The following is a 25935-nucleotide window of genomic DNA, read 5'->3' on the forward strand; positions in this document are numbered from 1 at the left end:
GGATTTTGGAGCTGTAGACTGAGGTTAATAATTCGTGTTTTAGTTCTCCGTATTATAAAAGAGGAGGCACGTCAGCTGCGGTTCACACTATAGTAGCCTGCTGAGGAATGTACAGTCCTCTATGTTATCTATATGCGTGCGGGCGATGAGTGTCACTGCAAAATGTCGTGGAGATATGGGGGATTCAAAGTCATGCCGGGACACGTGGATAAAAAGCGCCTAATTCTGCCAACAGTTCTCTTTTAGGAAACATGACGCTAACCAGATGCCGCGGACGCGTTACACTTTGTATGTTGGAGCTCCTTCACTGATCCCCGAAGGAAAAACATAAATGTTCCAATTTTGACTTTTTTTTGCTCCTAATGAAAAATCAGTTTACAAAGATCAACTGATCTGATCTTACACGTGACGGGAGAAAGTCTCCTGAAGGCAGAAATTATTGGATGCACTCTGTCTATATGGTGCCTGCTTGTGACATAAAAACACGATTCCAAACTGCAAAGTTTCCGGAAATCTTCTTAACTCCTTATCTTCTATCTGTATCGAGATTACGGTAAGAAATGAGCAGCCACGGGAAGTTAAGAAAATTAAGTGTTGGAGCAAAGAGTGTGCCGTAACGAATAAGGCAAAAGTTGACAAAGTATATTTTGTTTGTTACCATTATGAAAAGCAACAAAGTTGCAATTGCACAATTTACAAATTAGATTTGCCCAATTTACAAATTAGATTTGCCCACATTTAGTATTAATTTATACCGGATTAGTTTATAGAAAAGTTAAAAAGTTGCATCAGAAATTAAGCAAAATTTAAAACACTTCTACAAAAATAAAAGGAGCTGAAAACATGATTGAAGCTGTAAATTAACCTTTTGTCCCATTTATTAAAGGGAAAGGTTAAGAAATAGTGACACAGCCGTACTGCGGCTTATATTGAGAGATTTCAAAATGCGCCTTTTCATAAATTAGTAGCAATTCTCATAAATGAGCACAAAATCACCATTGATAAAACCTCAGTCAATCGTTTATTTCTCATTTCCCCAGATTTAGAACCAGTGTGCCCGGTGCTGTGTTGGTGAGGTTGTTCTGTGTCATTCTGGTGGGATAATTACATTGTTGGATTTTGGTGGCTTTTTATGGTTTTTTTTGTTATTCAGCTATTAAATATTATAATATTCCAAATGCCACACGCAATATGACGTTATGTGCGGGCTGCCAGCTGTCCCAGGAGGAAAGGCATGCGGCTACAAAAATATCAGATAGAGGTAAAGTGATCCAGATTTCAGGGGAAATGGGATAGAGACCGGGAGCCCCTTTAATTCGGGGTCACAGACCGGTTCTGTTAATATTTTATTGCTCTTTATGAGAAACTCACTGCATCTGTTTCCATTCAGACACAGAAGAAGCAGAAGGGCAGAAGCTTCAGCTTTATACATCGCTCCCCTCCAGGATTCATACGATGTCTATTGGAGACTGAGAACTATGTATCCCATCATGTCGGCAATTCACAAAGCCTAATTTACAGATTATTAACAATTTACAAATGCTATGTTTGTAGATTGTATTGTGCAGCTTTTACATAGGCAGAAACATTGCACAAGTCCTATATTATTATTATTATTATTTATTATTATAGCGCCATTCATTCCATAGCGCTGTACGGATTGATGTTCACTGAGGACGGAGGATTTTATTACACCGAGAGATCAAAACCACAAGTGTGGGACTGACAAAAATGCTTTTAACTGAATTTACTATGAAAACAGAAGTAAACATTAAATTATTAAAAAATATATAATAAACAGATGCAAAAAAATAAAATAAAAAATTGAATCTATTTTTCTAGTATTGAGAGAATCATCTTGCCAAGGATTCAAGCAATTGATATGATTTTAGATAGATCCATAATTTGAGCTTTTTCCTCTCTGTGATATACAGCGTGAGAATTACAGTGTTGGGTGGAGATTGGTCGCCGTCTTTATGGCTTTTAATTCAGTGGATCGGTCGGTTATTGCAGGTTTTCTTCAGCGCAGACTCGTTCCTGGATTGGACTAGTTGGGCTAACATTACGTAGCGTCTAGAATCTGACATATTGCCTCCGCGGCTGTGACTGGCAGGATTGAATAGCGGGTGATTAGTTTCAGGCCATTCAGTTCTGGACATCATCAGGACTGAGCGACAGGTGCAGTTTTGGTAGTGGATTTATGTCCCAAAGAAAAGCTGGGTCAGCGCTGGCAGAACATAAAACCTGCAGTATCTGGATCACATTTGTGCAGTAAGGAAACTGATCTATATGTTGTGTCCAGCCGTGCTGTACGCGGTGGCTGAGCTGCTCATAACTCTGAGAAAAATGTACCTTCATTATGGGTTTGCTTAGTGAAAACACCATACTGAGTTTAGAATAGGTTCCCCAGGTTTTCCTAGATATGTAAAATAAAGTCGCAACAGATTTAACAGATCTAACAGACGCCATCTTGTGAAGATGAGGGCACAACGGTCTTTTAGCAATTTGAGTCCGCAACTCTGGACACTTTTTTTAGTGCAGTGCTTCATAGATACTGTATGGTGCCAGTTGTGTCTACAACAGAAAACTGACCTATTGATAAATTACACTTTTGTTGAACTTATTTTTAGAGCATTGCCAGTGGTGGCCGGGCTCAGCCTTCTCACCTCGGTCGTGTCTCTGAGCACTGAGCACCTTGTACTTCTGTGTCTTGCTCAGTGGTGGTCGGGCTCAGCCTTCTCACCTCGGCCGTGTCTCTGAGCACCTTGCACTTCTGTGTCTTGCTCAGTGGTGGTCAGGCTCAGCCTCCTCACCTTGGCCTTGTTTTTGATCATTGTGCATCTTGAACTTCTGTCTTGCTCAGTGGTGGTCAGGCTAGGCCTCCTCACCTTGGCCATATCTCTTACCTTTGAACACTTTATACTTCTGTGTCTTGCTCAGTGTCTTGCTCAGTGGTGGTCGGGCTCAGACTCTTCACCTCGGCCGTGTCTCTGAGCACTGAGCACCTTGTACTTCTGTGTCTTGCTCAGTGGTGGTCGGGCTCAGTCTACTCACCTCGGCCGTGCCTCTGAGCACTGAACACCTTGTACTTCTGTATCTTGCTCAGTGGTGGTCGGGCTCAGCCTCTTCACCTCGGCCGTGTCTCTGAGCACTGAACACCTTATACTTCTGTGTCTTGCTCAGTGGTTGTCTGGCTCAGCCTCCTCACCTTGGCCTTGTTTTTGATCATTGTGCATCTTGACTTCTGTCTTGCTCAGTGGTGGTCGGGCTAGGCCTCCTCACCTTGGCCATATCTCTTACCTTTGAACACCTTATACTTCTGTGTCTTGCTCAGTGTCTTGCTCAGTGGTGGTCGGGCTCAGATTCTTCACCTCGGTCGTGTCTCTGAGCACCGAACACCTTGTACTTCTGTGTCTTGCTCAGTGGTGGTCGGGCTCAGTCTACTCACCTCGGCCGTGTCTCTGAGCACTGAACACCTTGTACTTCTGTGTCTTGCTCAGTGGTCGTCGGACTCGGCGATTGCAGACAGATATACAACCCCTGGCAAAAATGATGGAATCACCGGCTATGGAGGATGTTCATTCAGTTGTTTAATTTTGTAAATAGAAATCAGATCACAGACATGGCACAAAACTAAAGTCATTTCAAATGGCAACTTTATGGCTTTAAGAAACACTAAAAGAAATCAACAAAAAATGTGGTAGTCAGTAATGATTACTTTTTTTAACCAAGCAAAGGGGAAAAATTATGGAATCACTCAATTCTGAGGAAAAAATTATGGAATCATTAAAAACAAACAAACAAAAAAACCCTCCAACACATCACTAGTATTTTGTTGCCCCACCTCTGGCTTTCATTACAGCTTGCAGTCTCTGAGGCCTGGACTTATTGAGGGTCACACAGGACTCTTCATCAATCTGGCTCCATCTTTCTCTGGCTGCTGTTGCTGATCAGTGTTGTGACCTGGTGGTTAGGACAAGAATGGACCTGATGGTCAAGAGCACCCGGAAAGACCTGATAGCTACAAAAATACAGGACAAGCTCTGGGAAGTGGAAACTCTGCTGACCGCAATCCCTAATCCTATCACACACACTAGAAATAGCCGTGGATTGCTCCTAACGCTCCCTATGCAACTCGTCACAGCCTCAGAACTAGCTAGCCCTAAAGATAGGAAAATAAAGCCTACCTTGCCTCAGAGAAATTCCCCAAAGGAAAAGGCAGCCCCCACATATATTGACTGTGAATAAGATGAAATCACAAACACAGAGATGAAATAGATATAGCAAAGAGAGGCCCGACTTACTGAACAGACAGAGGATAGGAAAGATAACTTTGCGGTCAGCACAAAAACCTACAAAAAGCCACGCAGAGTGAGCAGGGAAAAAATAACCTTCCGCAACGACTCACGGTGCGGAGGCGCCCCTCTGCGTCCAAGAGCTTCCAGCAAGCAAGGCAATATTCACAATAGCAAGCTGGACAGAAAAAATAGCAAACAAAAAAAATAACAAAGAGGAACTTAGCTTCTGCTGGAATAAACAGGTAACCAGAATGATCCAGGAGCGAACTAGACCAATAGTACAACATTGAAAGCTGGCATGGGGCAAAGATCTAAGTGGAGTTAAATAGAGCAGCCCACTAGTGACTTAGCCTCGTCACCTGTGGAAGGAAACTCAGAAACACCCACAGCCACCAGAGGAAGTCCATGGACAGAACCAGCCAAAGTACCATTCATGACCACAGGAGGGAGCCCGACAACAGAATTCACAACAGATCAGCTTTGCAGGTTGGATTCTTGTCATGGACCATTTTCTTCAACTTCCATCCAAGATTTTCAATTGGATTGAGATCCGGACTATTTGCAGCCATGACATTGACCTTATGTCTTTTTTCAAGGAATGTTTGCACAGTTTTTGCTCTATGGCAGGATGCATTATCATCTTGAAAAATGATTTCATTATCCCCAAACATCCTTTCAATTGATGGGATAAGAAAAGTGTCCAAAATATCAACATAAACTTGTGCATTTATTGAAGATGTAATTACCGCCATCTCCCCAGTGCCTTTACCTGACATGCAGCCCCATATCATCAATGACTGTGGGAATTTGCATGTTCTATTCAGGCAGTCATCTTTATAAATCTCATTGGAACGGCACCAAACAAAAGTTCCAGCATCATCACCTTGACCACAGCAGATTCGCGATTCATCACTGAATATGACTTTCATCCACAGTCCACGATTGCTTTTCCTTAGCCCATTGTAACCTTGTTTTTCTGTTTAGGTGTTAATGATGGCTTTTGTTTAGCTTTTCTGTATGTAAATCCCATTTCCTTTAGGCGGTTTCTTACAATTCGGTCACAGACGTTGACTCCAGTTTCCTCCCATTCGTTCTTCATTTGTTTTGTTGTGCATTTCCTGTTTTGGAGACATATTACTTTAAGTTTCCGGTCTTGACACTTTGATGTCTTCCTTGGTCCACCAGTATGTTTGCCTTTAACAACCTTCCCATGTTGTTTGTATTTGGTCCAGATTTTAGACACAGCTGAATGTGAACAACCAACATCTTTTGCAACATTGTGTGATGATTTACCCTCTTTTAAGACAGTTTCAATTGACATCTCTCGTGTTGGAGCCATGATTCATGTCAGTCCACTTGGTGCTACAGCTCTCCAAGGTGTGGTCACTCCTTTTTAGATGCAGACTAACGAGCAGATCTAATTTGATGCAGGTGTTAGTTTTGGGTATGAAAATTTACAGGGTGATTCCATAATTTTTTCCTCATAATTGAGTGATTCCATAATTTTTCCCCTATGCTTGATTAAAAAAAGTAACCATTACTGACTACCAAAATTTTTGTTCTTGATTTCTTTTAGTGTTTCTTAAAGCCAGAAAGTTGCCATTTGAAATTACTTTAGTTTTGTGCCATGTCTGTGATCTGCTTTTTTTCTACAAAATTAAACAACTGAATGAACATCCTCCAAGGTCGGCGATTCCATCATTTTTGCCTGGAATTGTATTTTACTCTGTTTGCTCTCAGAGTGAATATACTTTGAAAAGCCATCTGGGGTTCTTCTTCGGACTAATCAGCTGAGACACATAGGACCCGGTTAATCATTTGAGGGAGTTTTTTTTAAGCCACTTTCCTTTTTTGTTTTGTAGTATTAATTGCTGTTGTTTCTGCTAAATTCATCAAAATTACTTCAGCACAAAAAGTCAAAAACTTTTTTCCTGTCTTGAACTTGTTTTAATAATTTCTTGTGCACCTGGAATTGCTAAACTCCGCCCACAAAGCGCTAGAACAAAGAGAAAACAGGCAAGCTCACATAGTACAGACTTAAAAAAGGCGCAAACATAATAAGGAATTGGATGCAAAAAAAGGCACAAAACTAGACAAAAAACAAGCACAAAGATAACGAAGAATCAGGTCCATAGTTTCCGGGCTGGTTGCAGAGTAAAATACACCTGGCTGCAATCACACAGGCAGCGGGCGACTCATGTATCTGTGTTCCAGGCGCCATGAATAAGATGACAGTTCCACCTAAGAACAGAACAGTTTTGTGCACTTCTGAGAAGAAAGACACAGCTGAACAGAAGCCAGATGGAGTTCAGAGTAACTCTGCTGCCTCATTATATTGAAGGAATCCCTCGGGGGTTTCATCTGTCACGTCACTTGGAGATTTTGATGGAAATCCCAAAGTAAGTGGTCAGCGTAGAGCGCCGGATACATGTGATCACAATCGTTATGTAAAATGTTCCCAATAAAAGCTTCAACTCAATCCACAAAAAAAGCAAGTCCCCCTCATGTCTGTCATCTGTTAATGGAAATATAGGGGCTCTCACGTTACTGGTAGCACAAACGCCCTGGAAAAGCAAAATGGCTCCTCGCCCCTCAAAAGAAATTCAGCAAATTCTGAGCTCCAGAATCAAAATGTCCTCTCCCTTCTGAGCCGCAGTGTGTCTAAACCACATTTAGTGCCCACATGTTTGGCATTTCTGTAGTGATGAGAGCCCGCTTAATTTACGGGTGCGTGTCTCCAGAAGTATGAGCTGGGAATAATGTACTGGGAAAAATTCTGTGACCCACCTGTGATGTCAATATAATCACTGCACTGCACGTTCTGCTGTTCTGACACCTCAGGGGCCCTGCCAATGTGATATAGCACCCTCAAACGAGTGTAATATGGCGCTAATTCCCTTCTGAGCTTTTCGATTTTTCTCTTGTTACCAATGTGAAAATACAAAATTTGAGAGGAAAAAAACATTTTTATGGGAAAAATTGTATTTTTTCACGGCTCAACGTTATAACGTTTTGTGAATCACCTGGCGTTTCAAGGTGCTCACCACACATCTAGATATGTTCATTGAGGGGTCTAGCTTCCAAAATGGTGTCACTTGTGGGGTTTCTTCACTGTTTAGGCACATCAAGGACTCAACGCGACATTGTGTACGCCAATCATTCCAGCAAATTTTACATTTAAAAAGTCAAATGGCGCTCATTCTCGTCCAAGCCCTGCTGTGTGCCAAATCAGTGGTTTTCCCCCACATACAGCGTATCAGCATGCTCATAAGAAATTGCACAACAAATTGTATGGTCCATTTTCTCCTGTTACCATTGTGAAAGTAAAAAAAAATGGGTCTAAAGGAAAATTTTTGTGAAAAAAGTTAAATGTTTATTTTTTCAATCCACTACTTTCTTTGAAGCACCTGGAGGGTTAATAAACTTCTTGAATGTGGTTTTGAGCACCTTGAGGGGTGCAGTTTTTAGAATGGTGTCACTTGGGTATTTTCTGTCATATAGACCCCTCAAATTCACTTCAAATATGATATTGTCCGTAAAAAAAAGGTTTTGTTAATTTTGATGTAAAAATTAAAAATTGCTGATCAACTTCCTAACAAAAATAATTATGTTTCAAAAATTGTGCTGATGTGGGAAATGTTATTTATCAACTATTTTGTGTGACAAAATCTCTGATATAAGGGCATAAAAATTAAAAGTTTGAAAATTGCTAAATTTAAATTTGCCAAATTAATATATTTTTTTTGCCAAATAAACTGGTCAGGAAGGTGAAAACAGGCTTTGGAGTGAAGGGGTTAATAGGACCAACAAAATTAATATCAGCTTCAGTTTTAACAATATGGGAATCCAATGTGCCCCTTAAAAATTAAAAAATTTGACTAACAGAAAGAAAAAATAATACGAAGAAAATGAAATCCACCTTTAAAATTGCAACATTCCAAATAGTGACATGTTGGTCTGGATATGAAGAGCCAAAACACCCACGGTCATAAAAGGGTTAACTGAGATCTTGAGTTTCCAATTTTTATTGAATCAAGAAAATAGGAAAATCCATCTTAGATGTCCTAATGAGGTGGGATGATACTAGCTGCATCGATAACACAGCCCCTAGCAGTGCCCACCAGTGGGTGTAAAACAGCAGTCCGGTATGTACTCTTCTGTGTGAGCTTTGAGAGGAGTCTCACTACACTGGCCGGCTTAAAAATCTGCACCAAAATCCTCAATGAAATCTACCGTACATGTTTTACATGCAGATTGTGCTACAGGCTTAGCACTCATTGTATCATAAGGAATGAATTCCACTGTGATTTTACCACAACAAATGCCCTGAATCCTCTGTGCGAGAATGGGAACCTCATTCATTAACATTGTTCTGTACTTTCTGGCTCAGGATTCTGCAAACAAAATTCCAGCCAGAGCAAGTTTCCCGCTATCTACTGGTTTGGTTTGATTGGTGTGCACCCCACCATGGGAGCTCAGCTTTCTTTGTTGGTGTCGTAGATGTACAGTGCCTTGCGAAAGTATTCGGCCCTCTGGAACTTTTCAACCTTTTCCCACATATCATTCTTCAAACATAAAGATGCCTAATGTAGATTTTTGGTGAAGAATCAACAACAAGTGGAACACAATTGTGAAGTTGAACTAAATTTATTGGTTAATTTACATTTTTGTGGAAATTCAAAAACTGAAAAGTGGGACGTGCAATATTATTCGTCACCTGTAACTTACCTTTTGCTGCGATTACAAGTCTCTTGGGGTCTGTCTCCATCAGTTTTGTACATCGAGAGACTGAAATTCTTGCCCATTCTTCCTGGCAAACAGCTCGAGCTCAGTGAGGTTTGATGGAGATCGTTTGTGAACAGCAGTTTTCAGCTCTTTCCACAGATTCTCGATCAGATTGAGGTCTGGACTCTGACTTGGCCATTCTAACACCTGGATACGTTTATTTGTGAACCATTCCATTGGAGATTTTGCTTTATGTTTGGGACCATTGTCTTGTTGGAAGACAAATCTCCGTCCCAGTCTCAGGTCTTTTGTAGACTCCAACAGGTTTTCTTCAAGAATGGTCCTGTATTTGGCTCCATTTATCTTCCCATCAATTTTACCCATCTTCCCTGTCCCTGCTGAAGAAAAGCAGGCCCAAACCATGATGCTGCCCCCACCATGTTTGACACTGTGGATGGTGTGTTCAGGGTGATGAGCTATGTTGCTTTTACGCCAAACATATCGTTTGGCATTGTTGCCAAAAAGTTCAATTTTGGTTTCATCTGACCAGAGCACCTTCTTCCACATGTTTGGTGTCTCCCAGGTGGCTTGTTGCAAACTTTAAACGACACTTTTTATGGATATCTTTGAGAAATGTTTTTCTTCTAGCCACTCTTCCATAAAGGGCAGATTTGTGCAGTGTACGACTGATTGTTGTCCTATGGACAGACTGTCCCACCTCAGCTGTAGATCTCTGCAGTTCATCCAGTGATCATGGGCCTCTTGGCTGCATCTCTGATCAGTCTTCTCCTTGTTTGAGATGAAAGTTTAGAGGGACGGCCGGGTCTTGGTAGATTTGCAGTGGTATGATACTCCTTCCATTTCAATATGATCGCTTGCACAGTGCTCCTTGGGATGTTTAAAGTTTTGGAAATCTATTTGTATCCAAATCCGTCTTAAAACTTCTCCACAACAGTATCACGGACCTGCCTGTTGTTCTCCTTGGTCTTCATGATGCTCTCTGTGCTTCAAACAGAACCCTGAGACTATCACAGATCAGGTGCATTTATACCGAGACTTGATTACACACAGGTGGATTACATGTATCATTAGGCATTTAGGGCAACATTGGATCATTCAGAAATCCACAATGAACTTCTGGAGTGAGTTTGCTGCACTGAAAGTAAAGGGGCCGAATAATATTGCACGCCCCACTTTTCAGTTTTTGAATTTCCACAAAAATTTAAAATAAGCAATAAATTTTGTTGAACTCCACAATTGTGTTCCACTTGTTGATTCTTCACCAAAAATTTACATTTGGTATCTTTCTGTTTGAAGCATGATATGTGGGAAAAGGATGAAAAGTTACAGGGGGCCGAATACTTTCGCAAGACACTGTAGATGGAGTGACCGGGAGCATTCACAACCTGGAGCTCCATTCATTGCATTTCGTCTGTGATACTGCAGCTGGGAGAGAATAGTGGAGACAAGTTCTCAGTATTGGCAGTAAGTGCAGACCCCAGCAGACATACACACACCAATCGAAAAGTTATCCAGTGGATTAGTGATAATGGTTTTAGGATGGAACATTCCTTTAAGCCAGGGAAACATGGAAAAATATAATCGCACAAAGATTCATTTGCGTTCACTTTGCAACTCACAGGTATTGTAGAGTTGCAAATGTTTCCAAATGACTTACATGTCATAGGCTTCAATACAAGTTATATGGTTCTGTTTCTTGATTGCAATTTAGCAGTTTGTCTTTTCACAGCCCAGAAATCGTTCCACGTCACAAAGTCACAGACACGTTGCACATCTTTGGTTGGGCGATTGGTCTGAGTATTGCTGTGGTCTGATATGTCGCCATGCAGCTTTATCCTCAATGTATTGAGAGCAGTTGTGCCTATTTCTTCAGCTTTGCTCTCCCGGTCATAAAAACACAACGAATGCAAGGAAAAAGGCGTAAAATTGTGCTACTTTTAATATTACTTATACGGCAGCATTTCTGAAGTGATCGTTAATTTTGCCCACGGTTCGGCCCCTTCAGTAGTTTGGTGGCTTTCACCAATATATGGAATGAACTTACTCCATCATTCCCAGCCATCCTCTCTTACAAGTGGCTTTCCACTTCATTCCAATATCTTAAGTGGAACTCCTCACTTGTCCTAATCTGCGGTGTTGTGCCAGATCGGATACTAGGCACAGCAGGAGAAGCTGGGGTACAGGTACCCCACTGTGCCAATGACTCACTCAGGCTTAAGCCCCTTGTTGCCCTATGCTACGTGTCGCTGTGCTAAGTACTTTACAATTTCCAGACCGATGTTGTGCGGGGTTACGTGTGCAGCAATTCTCCTCCGTGTTACTTAACCCCTTCCCGACCTGTGACACAGCGTATGCGTCATGAAAGTCGGTGCCAATCCGACCTGTGACGCATATGCTGTGTCACAGAAAGATCGCGTCCCTGCAGATCGGGTGAAAGGGTTAACTCCCATTTCACCCGATCTGCAGGGACAGGGGGAGTGGTAGTTTAGCCCAGGGGGGGTGGCTTCACCCCCTCGTGGCTACGATCGCTCTGATTGGCTGTTGAAAGTGAAACTGCCAATCAGAGCGATTTGTAATATTTCACCTAAAAAAATGGTGAAATATTACAATCCAGCCATGGCCGATGCTGCAATATCATCGGCCATGGCTGGAAATACTAATGTGCCCCCACCCCACCCCTCCGATCGCCCCCCCAGCCCCCCGATCTGTGGTCCGCTCCCCTCCGTCCTGTGCTCCGCTCCCCCGTCCTCCTGTCCGCTCCCCCGTGCTCCAATCACACCCCCACGTGCTCCAATCAAACCCCCCCGCACTCCGATCCCCCCCCGTGCTCCGAACCACCCCCCCTGCACACCGATCCCCCCCCCTGCACACCGATCCACCCGCCCGCACACCGATCACTCTCCCCCATGCTCCGATCCCTCCCCCCCCGTGCTCCGACGCCCCCCCGTGCCCTGATCTCCCCCCCCTGTGCCCTGATCTCCCCCCCTTATACTTACCGATCCTGGCGGGGTCCGTCAGTCTTCTTCCCCGAGCGCCGCCATGTTCCAAAATGGCGGGCGCATGCGCAGTGCGCCCGCCGAATCTGCCGGCCGGCAGATTCGTTCCAATGTGAATTTTGATCACTGTGATATAATCTATCACAGTGGTCAAAATAAAAAAACAGTAAATGACCCCCCCCCCCCCTTTGTCCCCCATAGATAGGGACAATAATAAAATAAAGAATTTTTTTTTTTTTTTCACTAAGGTTGGAGTTAGAACTAGGGTTAGGGGTAGGGGTAGGGGTAGGGTTAGGGGTAGGGGTAGGGGTAGGGTTAGGGTTAGGGGTAGGGTTAGGGTTAGGGGTAGGGTTAGGGGTAGGGTTAGGGTTAGGGGTAGGGTTAGGGGTAGGGTTAGGGGTAGGGGTAGGGATAGGGTTAGGGGTAGGGTTAGGGTTAGGGTTAGGGTTTCGGTATGTGCACACGTATTCTGGTCCTCTGCGGATTTTTCTGCAGCGGATTTGATAAATCCGCAGTGCTAAACCGCTGCGGATTTATGGCAGATTTACCGCGGTTTTTCTGCGCATTTCACTGCGGTTTTACAACTGCGATTTTCTATTGGAGCAGTTGTAAAACCGCTGTGGAATCCGCAGAAAGAAGTGACATGCTGCGGAATGTAAACCGCTGCGTTTCCGTGCAGTTTTTCCGCAGCATGTGTACAGCGATTTTTGTTTCCCATAGGTTTACATTGAAATGTAAACTCATGGGAAACTGCTGCGGATCCGCAGCGTTTTCCAAAGCGTGTGCACATACCTTTAGAATTAGGCTATGTGCACACGGTGCGGATTTGGCTGCGGATCCGCAGCGGATTGGCCGCTGCGGATCCGCAGCAGTGTTCCATCAGGTTTACAGTACCATGTAAACCTATGGAAAACCAAATCCGCTGTGCCCATGGTGCGGAAAATACCGCACGGAAACGCTGCGTTGTATTTTCCGCAGCATGTCAATTCTTTGTGCGGATTCCGCAGCGTTTTACACCTATTCCTCAATAGGAATCCGCAGGTGAAATCCGCAGTAAATCCGCAGGTAAAACGCAGTGCCTTTTACCCGCGGATTTTTCAAAAATGGTGCGGAAAAATCTCACACGAATCCGCAACGTGGGTACATAGCCTTAGGGTTAGGGTTGGGTTGGAATTAGGGTTGTGGTTAGGGTTAGGGGTGTGTTGGGGTTAGGGTTGTGGTTAGGGGTGTGTTGCGGTTAGGGTTGTGGTTAGGGTTACGGCTACAGTTGGGATAAGGGTTAGGGGTGTGTTGGCGTAAGAATTGAGGGGTTTCCACTGTTTAGGCACATCAGGGGGTCTCCAAACGCAACATGGCGCCACCATTGATTCCAGCCAATCTTTTATTCAAAAAGTCAAATGGTGCTCCTTCCCTTCCGAGCCCCGACGTGTGCCCAAACAGTGGTTTACCCCCACATATGGGGTATCAGTGTACTCAGGACAAACTGGGCAACAATTACTGGGGTCCAATTTCTCCTGTTACCCTTGAGAAAATAAAAAATTGCTTGCTAAAACATCATTTTTGAGGAAAGTAAAATGATTTTTTATTTTCACGGCTCTGCGTTGTAAACGTCTGTGAAGCACTTGGGGGTTCAAAGTGCTCACCACATATCTAGATAAGTTCCTTGGGGGGTCTAGTTTCCAAAATGGGGTCACTTGTGGGGGGTTTCTACTGTTTAGGCACACCAGGGGCTCTGCAAACGCAACGTGACGCCCGCAGACCATTCCATCAAAGTCTGCATTTCAAAACGTCACTACTTGACTTCCGAGCCCCGACATGTGCCCAAACAGTGGTTTACCCCCACATATGGGGTATCAGCGTACTCAGGACAAACTGGGCAACAATTACTGGGGTCCAATTTCTCCTGTTACCCTTGAGAAAATAAAAAATTGCTTGCTAAAACATCATTTTTGAGGAAAGAAAAATGATTTTTTATTTTCACGGCTCTGCGTTGTAAACGTCTGTGAAGCACTTGGGGGTTCAAAGTGCTCACCACATATCTAGATAAGTTCCTTGGGGGGTCTAGTTTCCAAAATGGGGTCACTTGTGGGGGGTTTCTACTGTTTAGGCACACCAGGGGCTCTGCAAACGCAACGTGACGCCCGCAGACCATTCCATCAAAGTCTGCATTTCAAAAGTCACTACTTCCCTTCTGAGCCCCGACGTGTGCCCAAACAGTGGTTTACCCCCACATATGGGGTATCAGCGTACTCAGGAGAAACTGGACAACAACTTTTGGGGTCCAATTTCTCCTGTAACCCTTGGGAAAATAAAAAATTCTGGGCTAAAAAATTATTTTTGAGGAAAGAAAACGTATTTATTATTTTCACTGCTCTGTGTTATAAACTTCTGTGAAGCACTTGGGGGTTCAAAGTGCTCACCTCACATCTAGATAAGTTCCTTTCGGGGTCTAGTTTCTAAAATGGGGTCACTTGTGGGGGGTTTCTACTGTTTAGCCACATCAGGGGCTCTGCAAACGCAACGTAACGCCCGCAGAGCATTCCATCAAAGTCTGCATTTCAAAATGTCACTACTTGACTTCCGAGCCCCGACATGTGCCCAAACTGTGGTTTACCCCCACATATGGGGTATCAGCGTACTCAGGAGAAACTGTTCAACAACTTTTGGGGTCAAATTTCTCCTGTTACCCTTGGGAAAATAATAAATTGCAGGCTAAAAAATCATTTTAGAGAAAATAAAATTTTTATTTTATTTTCATGGCTCTGCGTTATAAACTTCTGTGAAGCACTTGGAAGTTCAAAGTCCTCACCACACATCTAGATTAGTTCCTTTGGGGGTCTAGTTTCCAAAATGGGGTCATATGTGGGGGATCTCCAATGTTTAGGCACACAGGGGCTCTCCAAACGTGACATGGTGTCCGCTAATGATTGGAGCTAATTTTCCATTTAAAAAGCCAATTGGCGTGCCTTCCCTTCCGAGCCCTGCCGTGCGCCCAAACAGTGGTTTACCCCCACATATGGGGTATCAGCGTACTCAGGACAAACTGGACAACAACATTTGCGGTCCAATTTCTCCTATTACCCTTGGCAAAATAGGAAATTCCAGGCTAAAAATCATTTTTGAGGAAAGAAAAATTATTTTTTGTTTTCATGGCTCTGCATTATAAACTTCTGTGAAGCACCTGGGGGTTTAAAGTGCTCAATATGCATCTAGATAAGTTCCTTGGGGGGTCTAGTTTCCAAAATGGGGTCACTTGTGGGGGAGCTCCAATGCATAGGCACACAGGGGCTCTCTAAACGCGACATGGTGTCCGCTAACAATTGGAGCTAATTTTCCATTCAAATAGTCAAATGGCGCGCCTTCCCTTCCGAGCCCTGCCGTGTGCCCAAACAGTGGTTTACCCCCACATATGAGGTATCGGCGTACTCGGGAGAAATTGCCCAACAAATTTTAGGATTCATTTTATCCTATTGCCCATGTGAAAATGAAAAACTGAGGCGAAAAGAATTTTTTTGTGAAAAAAAAAAGTACTTTTTCATTTTTACAGATCAATTTGTGAAGCACCTGAGGGTTTAAAGTGCTCAATATGCATCTAGATAAGTTCCTTGGGGGGTCTAGTTTCCAAAATGGGGTCATTTGTGGGGGAGCTCCAATGTTTAGGCACACGGGGGCTCTCCAAACACGACATGGTGTCCGCTAACGATGGAGATAATTTTTCATTCAAAGAGTCAAATGGCGCTCCTTCCCTTCCGAACCTTACCATGTGCCCAAACAGTGGTTTACCTCCACATGTGAGGTATCGGTGTACTCATGAGAAATTGCCCAACAAATTTTAGGATCCATTTTATCCTGTTGCCCATGTGAAAATGAAAAAAATTGAGGCTAAAAGAATTTTTTTGTGAAAAAAAAGTACTTTTTCATTTTTACGGATCAATTTGTGAAGCCCCCGGGGGTTCAAAGTTCTCACTATGCATCTAGATAAGTTCCTTGGGGCGTCTAGTTTCCAAAATGGGGTCACGTGTGGGGGAGCTCCAATTTTTAGGCACACGGGGGCTCTCCAAACGTGACATGGTGTCCGCTAAAGAGTGGAGCCAATTTTTCATTCAAAAAGTCAAATGGCGCTCCTTCCCTTCCAAGCCCTGCCGTGCGCCCAAACAGTGGTTTACCCCCACATATGAGGTATCAGCGTACTCAGGACAAATTGGACAACAACTTTCGTGGTTCAGTTTCTCCTTGTACCATTGGGAAAATAAAAAAAATGTTGCTAAAAGATAATTTTTGTGACTAAAAAGTTAAATGTTCATTTTTTCCTTCCATGTTGCTTCTGCTGCTGTGAAGCACCTGAAGGGTTAAAAAACTTCTTGAATGTGGTTTTGAGCACCTTGAGGGGTGCATTTTTTAGAATGGTGTCACTTTTGGGTATTTTCATCCATATAGACCCCTCAAACTGACTTCAAATGTGAGGTGGTCCCTAAAAAAAATGGTTTTGTAAATTTCGTTGTAAAAATGAGAAATCGCTGGTCAAATTTTAACTCTTATAACTTCCTAGCAAAAAAAAATGTTGTTTCCAAAATTGTGCTGGTGTAAAGTAGACATGTGGGAAATGTTATTTATTAACTATTTTGTGTCACATAACTCTCTGGTTTAACAGAATAAAAATTCAAAATGTGAAAATTGCGAAATTTTCAAAATTTTCGCCAAATTTCCGTTTTTATCACAAATAAACGCAGAATTTATTGACCTAAATTTACCACTAACATGAAGCCCAATATGTCACGAAAAAACAATCTCAGAACCGCTAGGATCCGTTGAAGCGTTCCTGAGTTATTACCTCATAAAGGGACACTGGTCAGAATTGCAAAAAACGGCCAGGTCATTAAGGTCAAAATAGGCTGGGTCATGAAGGGGTTAACAATATTGCACCACAGTCTATGCCGCTCTGCTACATAAACCATGCCGTTTTCCAAGGAGAAGTCAAGTCACATGATCTGTGAAGTCTGATAACGCCCGCGCTATATATCACCAGACACCCAGACAGACTGGAAATGGTTGATTGACTATGGGAGCCTTACATTGTACTGCTCTCTCATATCTGTGAGTGATATTGAGAGTAAACTACTGAAGAAGACACAAACATAAAAAATGTTTCATTACAAGTTTGTATAAAATTTATGAAGAAAGTTTCATCCAGTCTAGAAGGCAATTATTGCTAGGACATCTGATAAGTCAATATTATGGTTGTATCACATCATATATGATAATGCCTGATGACATTTGTGATAAAGGATGACCGATCTGCGGTGTGACACCATGTCCGATAACAGGTTATCACAGGTGTGTCACATGACATCACATTTTAATAACAATTCATCACAGGTGTGTCACATGACATCACATCTGATAACAGGTCATTACAGGTGTGACACACGCTATCATATCTGATAACAGGTTATTACAGGTGTGTCACATGACATCACATTTTAATAACAATTCATCACAGGTGTTTCACATGACATCACATCTGATAACAGGTTATCACAGGTGTGACACACGCTATCATATCTGATAACAGGTTATCACAGGTGTGTCACATGACATCAGATTTTAATAACAATTCATCACAGGTGTGTCACATGACATCATATCTGATAACAGGTTATCACAGGTGTGTCACATGACATCACATTTTAATAACAATTCATCACAGGTGTGTCACATGACATCACGTCTGATAACAGGTTATTACAGGTGTGTCATATGACATCACGTCTGATAACAGGTGTGTCACATGACATCACGTCTGATAACAGGTTATTACAGGTGTGTCATATGACATCACGTCTGATAACAGGTGTGTCACATGACATCACGTCTGATAACAGGTTATTACAGGTGTGTCATATGACATCACGTCTGATAACAGATTATCACAGGTGTGTCACATGACATCACATTTTAATAACAATTCATCACAGGTGTGTCACATGACATCACATCTGATAACAGGTTATTACAGGTGTGTCACATGACATCACATCTGATAACAGGTTATTACAGGTGTGTCACATGACATCACGTCTGATAACAGATCATCACAGGTGTGTCATATGACATCACGTCTGATAACAGGGGTGTCACATGACATCACGTCTGATAACAGGTTATTACAGGTGTGTCATATGACATCACGTCTGATAACAGGTGTGTCACATGACATCACGTCTGATAACAGGTTATTACAGGTGTGTCACATGACATCACGTCTGATAACAGGTTATTACAGGTGTGTCATATGACATCACGTCTGATAACAGGTTATTACAGGTGTGTCATATGACATCACGTCTGATAACAGATTATCACAGGTGTGTCACATGACATCACGTCGGATAACAGGTTATTACAGGTGTGTCACATGACATCACGTCTGATAACAGATTATCACAGGTGTGTCACATGACATCACATCTGATAACAGGTTATTACAGGTGTGACACACACTATCATGTCTGATAACAGGTTATTGCAGGTGGGCCACGATATCACATCTGATAACAGGTTATTACAGGTGTGTCATCACGACATAATGTCTGGTAACAGGTTTTTAGAGGTGTGACACACGCTATCATGTCTGATAACAGGTTATTACAGGTGGGCCATGATATCACGTCTGATAACAGGTTATTACAGGTGTGACATACGCTATCATGTCTGATAACAGGTTATTACAGGTGGGCCATGATATCACGTCTGATAACAGGTTATTGCAGGTGTGACACACGCTTTCATGTCTGATAACAGGTTATTACAGGTGGGCCACGATATCACATCTGATAACAGGTTATTGCAGGTGTGACACACGCTATCATGTCTGATAATAGGTTATTACAGGTGTGTCATCACGACATAATGTCTGGTAACATGTTTTTAGAGGTGTGACACGCTATTATGTCTGATAACCGGTTATTACAGGTATGACATCATGTCTGATAACAGGTTATTACAGGTATGACATGCAGTATCAGTATGTCTGATACATGAGTGAGTTATTACAGGTGTGTGCGTGGTTTGTGGTGGCTGGTGGGGTAGTATGGCCATGTCACACTGCTGGCAGTCGCTGTGCCTGTCGCTGGCCGCCTGCTGGCTACTCACTGTATAAATAGGGCTGGGTGTTGAGATTTCTTCTAATGATTCAGAGTGGAGTTTATGCAGAAAGTGCTGCAGTCTCAGAGTGACTTTAGGGAACTCTCATCAGCAGCTAAATATATCAGTGAGGTCAGAGCCTGACATCTTATTAATAGAGCAGCGAGAGTCTGCGCTGGGTCTCCCTATGGCTGAGCCCAGCCTGTACAATACACAGTATATCACTGCAGAGAGCTGCGATGTGCTACGTGCCGATAATGTGCACTGTTACACCTGAAAAACATCGGCCGGGATCATCTTATGCTCATTTCACTCCAAATCCTAGTGCTTGTGGTCAGAGAATAAATCACTGAGTAACAGATATACTCGATATTTTTGTCTTTCGAAGGTCGTCCAGTCCACCGGAAACGTGCGGTGTTCTTTATCTGTGCTATATTGGTTTACATCCAATGATTCTTACAGAAATTCATTCTGCAGAGTCAGCGTCCATGTTCGGTCCCTTTTGCTGTATGTGGCTAGGTGGTAATCCCCTTATTGTCCTCAGTTCCAATGCTGCCCACTTGATCTATCACCATTAAAATTCAGTGCTCAGTATTCTTGTAAATCCGACTGAGAAGCAACGACCACAATTCTCTCAGTGAGAAGCCACATGGCAGGCGATAAGTGGTCACATTATCCCGCGTGCAGGTGTCGCTCCTCTTGGATTGGGTGTGCGCATTGCTTGTCTAGGTAAGAAGTAACGGAGCACAGGTCAGGACTGTCCGTAACTCACAGGATACAGGTGACGGACAAGATTTTTTTTTACTGCAAACGTGAATGATGAAAATCTGCCACCACTGGGAGGAGATTTACTATCACTGTCCTAAAGTTACATGGGATAAAATGAGATGAAGCCAAAGTTATCGCGGTGGGGCAACATGTCGGATAAAACTGTTAGACACTTTTCCTTATGTCGCCTCTTGGTTGGCAAACTTTATACCAATTGTTTGTGCCATTAATAGTTCTGGATTTTATGAAAGCTAAAAAGTGGTTAAAACACATAGTAAATTTTGCTAAATAAATCTAAGACACAGCAACATACAGTATATAACAGAGATTGGCCTCGATGTTCCGGTCATTTTCCCTTTCGGTTCTTCCCATTCCTGCTGTGACTTCTTCCATCTGTGCCTTCGGGGAGGAATATCTGAGGTGGTTACTTTCCCCGTCTGATTTCATCCATTTCTCCTTGAATAAAAATCATTAAAGAAGACAAAAGAGGGAGGAAATAAATATAAGGCTGTAATGATCTGGGGCCGGTCGCTGACAGTTCCTTTCCTCCTTCCCTCCGTCGTCACCACAAATTGTGGGGGGTGAGGGTGTTATTTATGGTATTTCATGTAGCTGCCAAAAATTGTCTCAATTACAAGTCATCATTTTGTAATGGTCAAGACTCATTTATAAGAAGCGTCCGTCTGCAGACAGATTCTTGGCCACAATTTGTATAAAATTTGTGCCAGATTCCACGAAGAAGCTGCAGAAAACTGTGTAAATTTGACAATAAGTTGAAGAAGATAAATGTCTGCAGTGGATTTCTTGTCTGGCCTGGCATTGGCTGGCTAACATTTTTTTGGTGTATGCCGATATCACCAACATATTCTTCAACCCTGTACAGAAATTCATTGTGGACTCAATCCCCATCAATCTAATTTGCTTATCTCACACACCCAAAAAAACACTTTTATAGAAAGCGAATTAGCCTACATATTATTATGTGTGAGGAAAACCATAGGAACATACAAACTCCATGCTGGTCATCTTTGGTTACTTTGGAACCTAGGACTCCATCACTTCCAGACAACAATACTAACCACTGAGCCCTTTTTTCTTAAACTTGGGTCACATTTAGGACAAATTAGTCCACACTCTTAAACTAAAAGCTATCAGACTTCATAGAGTCAGAGATGGTTTCATGATACTTTATATATTAAGAACATTTGCTTGCATCATAAACTTAAAGACTATTTGTAAAACAGTCCGTCATGGTGTAAAATCGAACAGTGATGTATACTTATGTATGCGCACTTCTTTGGGATGTTACCTTTTCCTCCTTGCACCACCACTATACCACTTTGGTTTTTCCTTCACCAATCGGTCAGATGGAGGTGAGAGTTACTGACCGAAACATCATGTTTTGTTGGGTTGCATTTTCCGAAATAAATCACAAATTCACCTTGCATCATACGAGTGCAGACTCTAATTTGGAAATTGTGAATGGAGTGGCACCGTACCTGAGCACCGCATCCTACGGAGTGAAATATATCTCTATCCAATAATGTATACTCACCTATCCATCCCTCGCCGGTCTCTGTACATCCTGCTCTGGCCATTCATGGCCAGGCCTGGCCGGAACAGGAAACACGGAGACTGGACAGGAACCCTGGGCAGCATTGGGAGAGGAGCAGCAGGGGATACATAGGGAGGAAAGTATGCATTATTTTTTTTATTTTACACCAAGTTGAGACTTATTTTTAATAGTGGAGGACGACCTCTTTAAACTAAAAAAAAAAAGTGTTGGAGGTTTTTATACGTGTCCTGTACCTACTTTCCCTGGGCTCTATGCTGTTCTTGTGGCACCCTAGTGAAGACCATTGCGGGCACACTCGTATATTCTGCCACGCTCCTCAATAATAATTAGAGTGCTGCTGGCATCTATGTGCAGATCTTCGGCATGGTCGCACACTGTCCTATCCGCCCCCTCACTGTTCATCCCAAGTAGTGTACTCTTTCAGCGTAATGACAGTCAGCCTTGTAAATATGTCAGCGCAGATCATGATAAACTCGTTTATCACCGTATTAACTAATTGGAACGACCTGATAATGCCTTATAACATCACAAAGCAGCTGAGGCAGCCCGAGAGCAGCTACATCCACTGTGATTTTTAAGAGACCGTAAAAAGATTATAGGTCTGTAGTAGTATACCGTGTGGCTGCTAAGTCACGGCGGCTGCATCTTGCGATGGATGGACAGGGTAACATTACCACGGCGTGGATTTTGTCATCTGACCCAGAACTATGATTTAGGGATTGGTGCAGATTTGTTTCATATAAGCCGGTTACAGACATCAGTCTTTTGTTCCATGTCAGCCCTCGATCCCGTACCAGACAGGAGTTTTGATGGGAAGCCGCACTGGATCCATAAATCTATAACCTCAAGTGCTGTAGAGTAGGGAAGATTTTCTGGAATGTGTCAAGGCAATTAATGTTAATGACCATGTCCACCACAGGGATAATTAATTACGAATACTGATTAGGTTCATTTAAATATCCCTTTCTTTTTCCGCCAGCTGTCTGCTGTTTGATGCATTTTTGAGTCGGGGCCATTTGGCCATTTCTGTACTTTCAAGTTGGTTGGACACATTTGCCTGGTGAGGACTCTCCTTATAAACTTCTTCCTGTGTTTTTTTTGTTCCTATGTAAGACAAAGGCCAAGTCTGGGGGTCCAGACACAATTCATCTTTTGTCCAGTGTGCAGCTGTTTAGAATGTGAAAGCTGGTGACATAGGGATAATGTATCCTCATCCTCTCACACGCACTTCATGCCTGCAGATTGAGGAGCAACGCAGTAATTCCTCTTATGAGCTGTAACACTTATGCACTGGTCTTGGCATCGTGCGTGTAACGCTCTTGGACTATAATTGTTTAGCTTCAGAGAGTTTTTCCTTCTTTGTTTTGTGGAGATTAAGGTTTAATGGCCTAATATGCGATGCACAGTAACACAGGAAAACCAGAAAAAACTAAATTACCAATTACAAGGATTGTAAACCTGCACAATGTCTTTCGTTGTGTCTGTACAACTAGGGTAGAGGATAATTTTAGAAATGGAGCCAGTGGGTGCTCCTACACGTGGCATCTGTGCACAATGTAACACTGCTGGCCATAGACATGAGAAGGGTGTAATCTGTCCCGACTTCCACGTATCCATGTATGAACAACATAGGGTCTTAGGTGATGCTAAAGGTTGGACAGTCTGACCAAGTATGTCAGATCGATGTTTCCCTCATTAGGAAAAGTTGGAGTGTGCCAGTCCATACACATCCCCAGGGGATCCTCCGGGAAGGTCTTATGTCTATGTCCAACTTTAGTTTTGTTTCATTAAACCGTTTCCATAGAAAATGAAGACATTTCTAATGGCCCCAGATAATATGGAACAGAATGAAGGGAATTCGCTAATTCAATAACATGATCTTCAAACTCAAAGACTCAAATATACAGAGGAGTAGGCAAATCATAACTCACCCGAGTGCCCCTGGAGGAAGCTGGTAGACCATGGACAACCATCTGTATGTCTCTTATGGGGCGCAATCTATATCACACCTGCACGCAGGGAAGCCACAAGAACGTGTCAGCAGCTTCTATCTGATATTGAGTGTACAACTCGGACCTCTGAACTCTTACCACCTACAACAGCGGGTTTAATAGTTAAGTTTGGTCTTTTCCATTCATATTATGCTAATTGAAATTGCCATTTTTTTCATAAACTCCATTAAACTCCTGCAATGGTCCAGCACTAATGGCGCCTACAGCCCATCAGCTGTCGTCCAATGTTAATTAGCTGGATTTCTCCAGACACCTTGGGCACTTGCCGTGACTAAACACGGGAGATTTCTCAATAGGGAAGGGGTGATAAGTCGCTGAAAAACTCTGTCTAATCCAGATTTTCCTGGGGTAGTTTATCTCGTGTGAGAACAAAGGATCAGACTGTCATGCTGCTGCAATGCAGGTAGGTGCAGGCTCCACTAGATGGCAGTAGAGTGGAAGCAGGACTGCACCTAAACAGAGCTGACCTGCAGTGCAGCAGTGAGGCCACCACGGATGTCAGCAGAATAGTCAAACAAGCAGGGTAAAATCCTAAGCTGAAGCGCAGTACCAAAGCAATAAACAAACTCACGGTCAGAGACAAGCTAGGGAGTCAGTAACGGTCAGAAGCAAATAAGGCAAAAGACAGAAGCAGGTCAGGATACAAGCCAAGTCAAAACCAGGGAGTCAGCACACTAAAGGGAAACACGGAGACAAGACGGGAATTGGGGAAAACAGAGACATGGGTTCAGACAGCAAATGCAGCAGGATAAATTAGAGTAATCAGAGTCAGCTACAGCAGCACTAGGCAAAAAATATAACTGACATGACCTGCAGGAAGCATTGGTGATAAATAGCCAACCTGAACCCAGACAGAGGCTGAGAAAGGTTAACTCTTGACATGACCAGACCGGGAAAAAGGGAAAACAGGACTCAAAACCCGGTCTGGATCATGACACAGACCTGTGGAAATCCATCATGCCTCACCCTCATTTCTCCTAACATATGCTGTCACGGTAGAAGTGGGACACCCTTAATACACATTACGTACTTGGTCAGTCCGGCCAAGATCAGGGAATTTGACTAATGTTCCTCTCATATGTATGGCCACCTTTACAAGTGGTTGATGTCAAGCAAATGGTTACCATTAGTAAATCTCCTGGTGGTGTCTGCTGCGTCCACTGTCCGTTAATTATTATTCATATTAGAAAGGATAAATTATTACATGCAGCAATTAGATTAAACCTCAGTAATGGCATCACATTAATACTTAAATATATCCAGTTCCTGACATTACTCCAGGTCATACATGTGTCTGGTACACTGAGCCTCCACTTTACCACCATCTATAGACTTTCTGCAGGGTGTAACATTAACTCCAATGCTATTGTGGGTGACTGTAGATTTAGGGTTTGGGTTACATGGACAGTTAAAGCCAGGGATGGTAAGGAGTATAAAACGGAGATATTATTAGCGATGAAGAAACCACACTTAGCAAACTTTATGTATTTTCATATACGTATTATCCTATATGCAAAAATAGGATGTACGCGTCTGGATTATTTCCTAGTTCTTTAAATGAATGTGAGAGAACATGATAAAAGTGAGGATTAACATAGAGATATAATCCTGGCTGCCTGATATCACCAATTCTTCCCTTATAATGTCCTTTCCGTAATATTGATGCTGAAAACAATCTTATACAGAGCTGCGTACATGGTCTCAGGACTCATAAAACTATTTGTTCCACTCTGTGCACTAGACAAGGGGGTCATAATGCACCTTTTCATATGTCTGACCACAAGGTTTATCCTGAAATTGCAGCTCAACTCCATTATTTGATGGCACAAGTTTTCTCTCTACAATTTCTCATCTTCTTAAAAGGGTAAACTTGCAAATAAGACTCTTTGCAATTTACCTTTTATTAAAAATATTCTTCATTCTCAAGAACAGAGGGATTTTTAATTCTGTAATGCACTGCTCCCTGCTAAGTTGTCGGTCATCTAAGCAAAAAGCACGCGTTTTCAAGCTGTTGGCCATGTACAAGTTGTGCTCAAAAGTTTACATACCCCGGCAGAATTTTTGCTCTCCTGGCCTTTTTTCAGAGAATAAATTCAGAGATTGGGTTTTCATTACGATTTAAAAAGAGAAAACACAGTAGTTTGGCAATAAATGGCTTCTCCCAACCACTAACCATGAGTGGAGAAAAAGATTTGGTGTTATCATTCATAATCTCTGAAAAAAGGCCAAGAAAGCAAACTTTTGAGCACATCTGTAGCTTGTAAGCGCTGCTGTGAAGCTGGCAGGATCAGAGTTTGCTTTGGTGGGAGAGTGTTGTGAATTCTGTGGTCAAGCTCCCTCCTGTGGTCATGAGTGGTACTTCGGCTGGTTCTGTCTATGAGCTTCCTCTGGTGGAT

The 25935-nt window shown here is 42.7% G+C and overlaps 1 protein-coding gene across 1 annotated transcript in view; it reads left to right on the forward strand.

Moving 5' to 3' along the window:
- Nucleotides 1-25935, forward strand: part of RBM20 (RNA binding motif protein 20) — a 336119-nt gene that overhangs the window by 37961 nt on the left and 272223 nt on the right. The gene's annotated exons all lie outside the window — the stretch shown is intronic.

This window comes from Ranitomeya imitator, chromosome 2 (genome assembly GCF_032444005.1).
Source record: "Ranitomeya imitator isolate aRanImi1 chromosome 2, aRanImi1.pri, whole genome shotgun sequence".
In the NCBI taxonomy this organism is placed as follows: domain Eukaryota; kingdom Metazoa; phylum Chordata; class Amphibia; order Anura; family Dendrobatidae; genus Ranitomeya; species Ranitomeya imitator.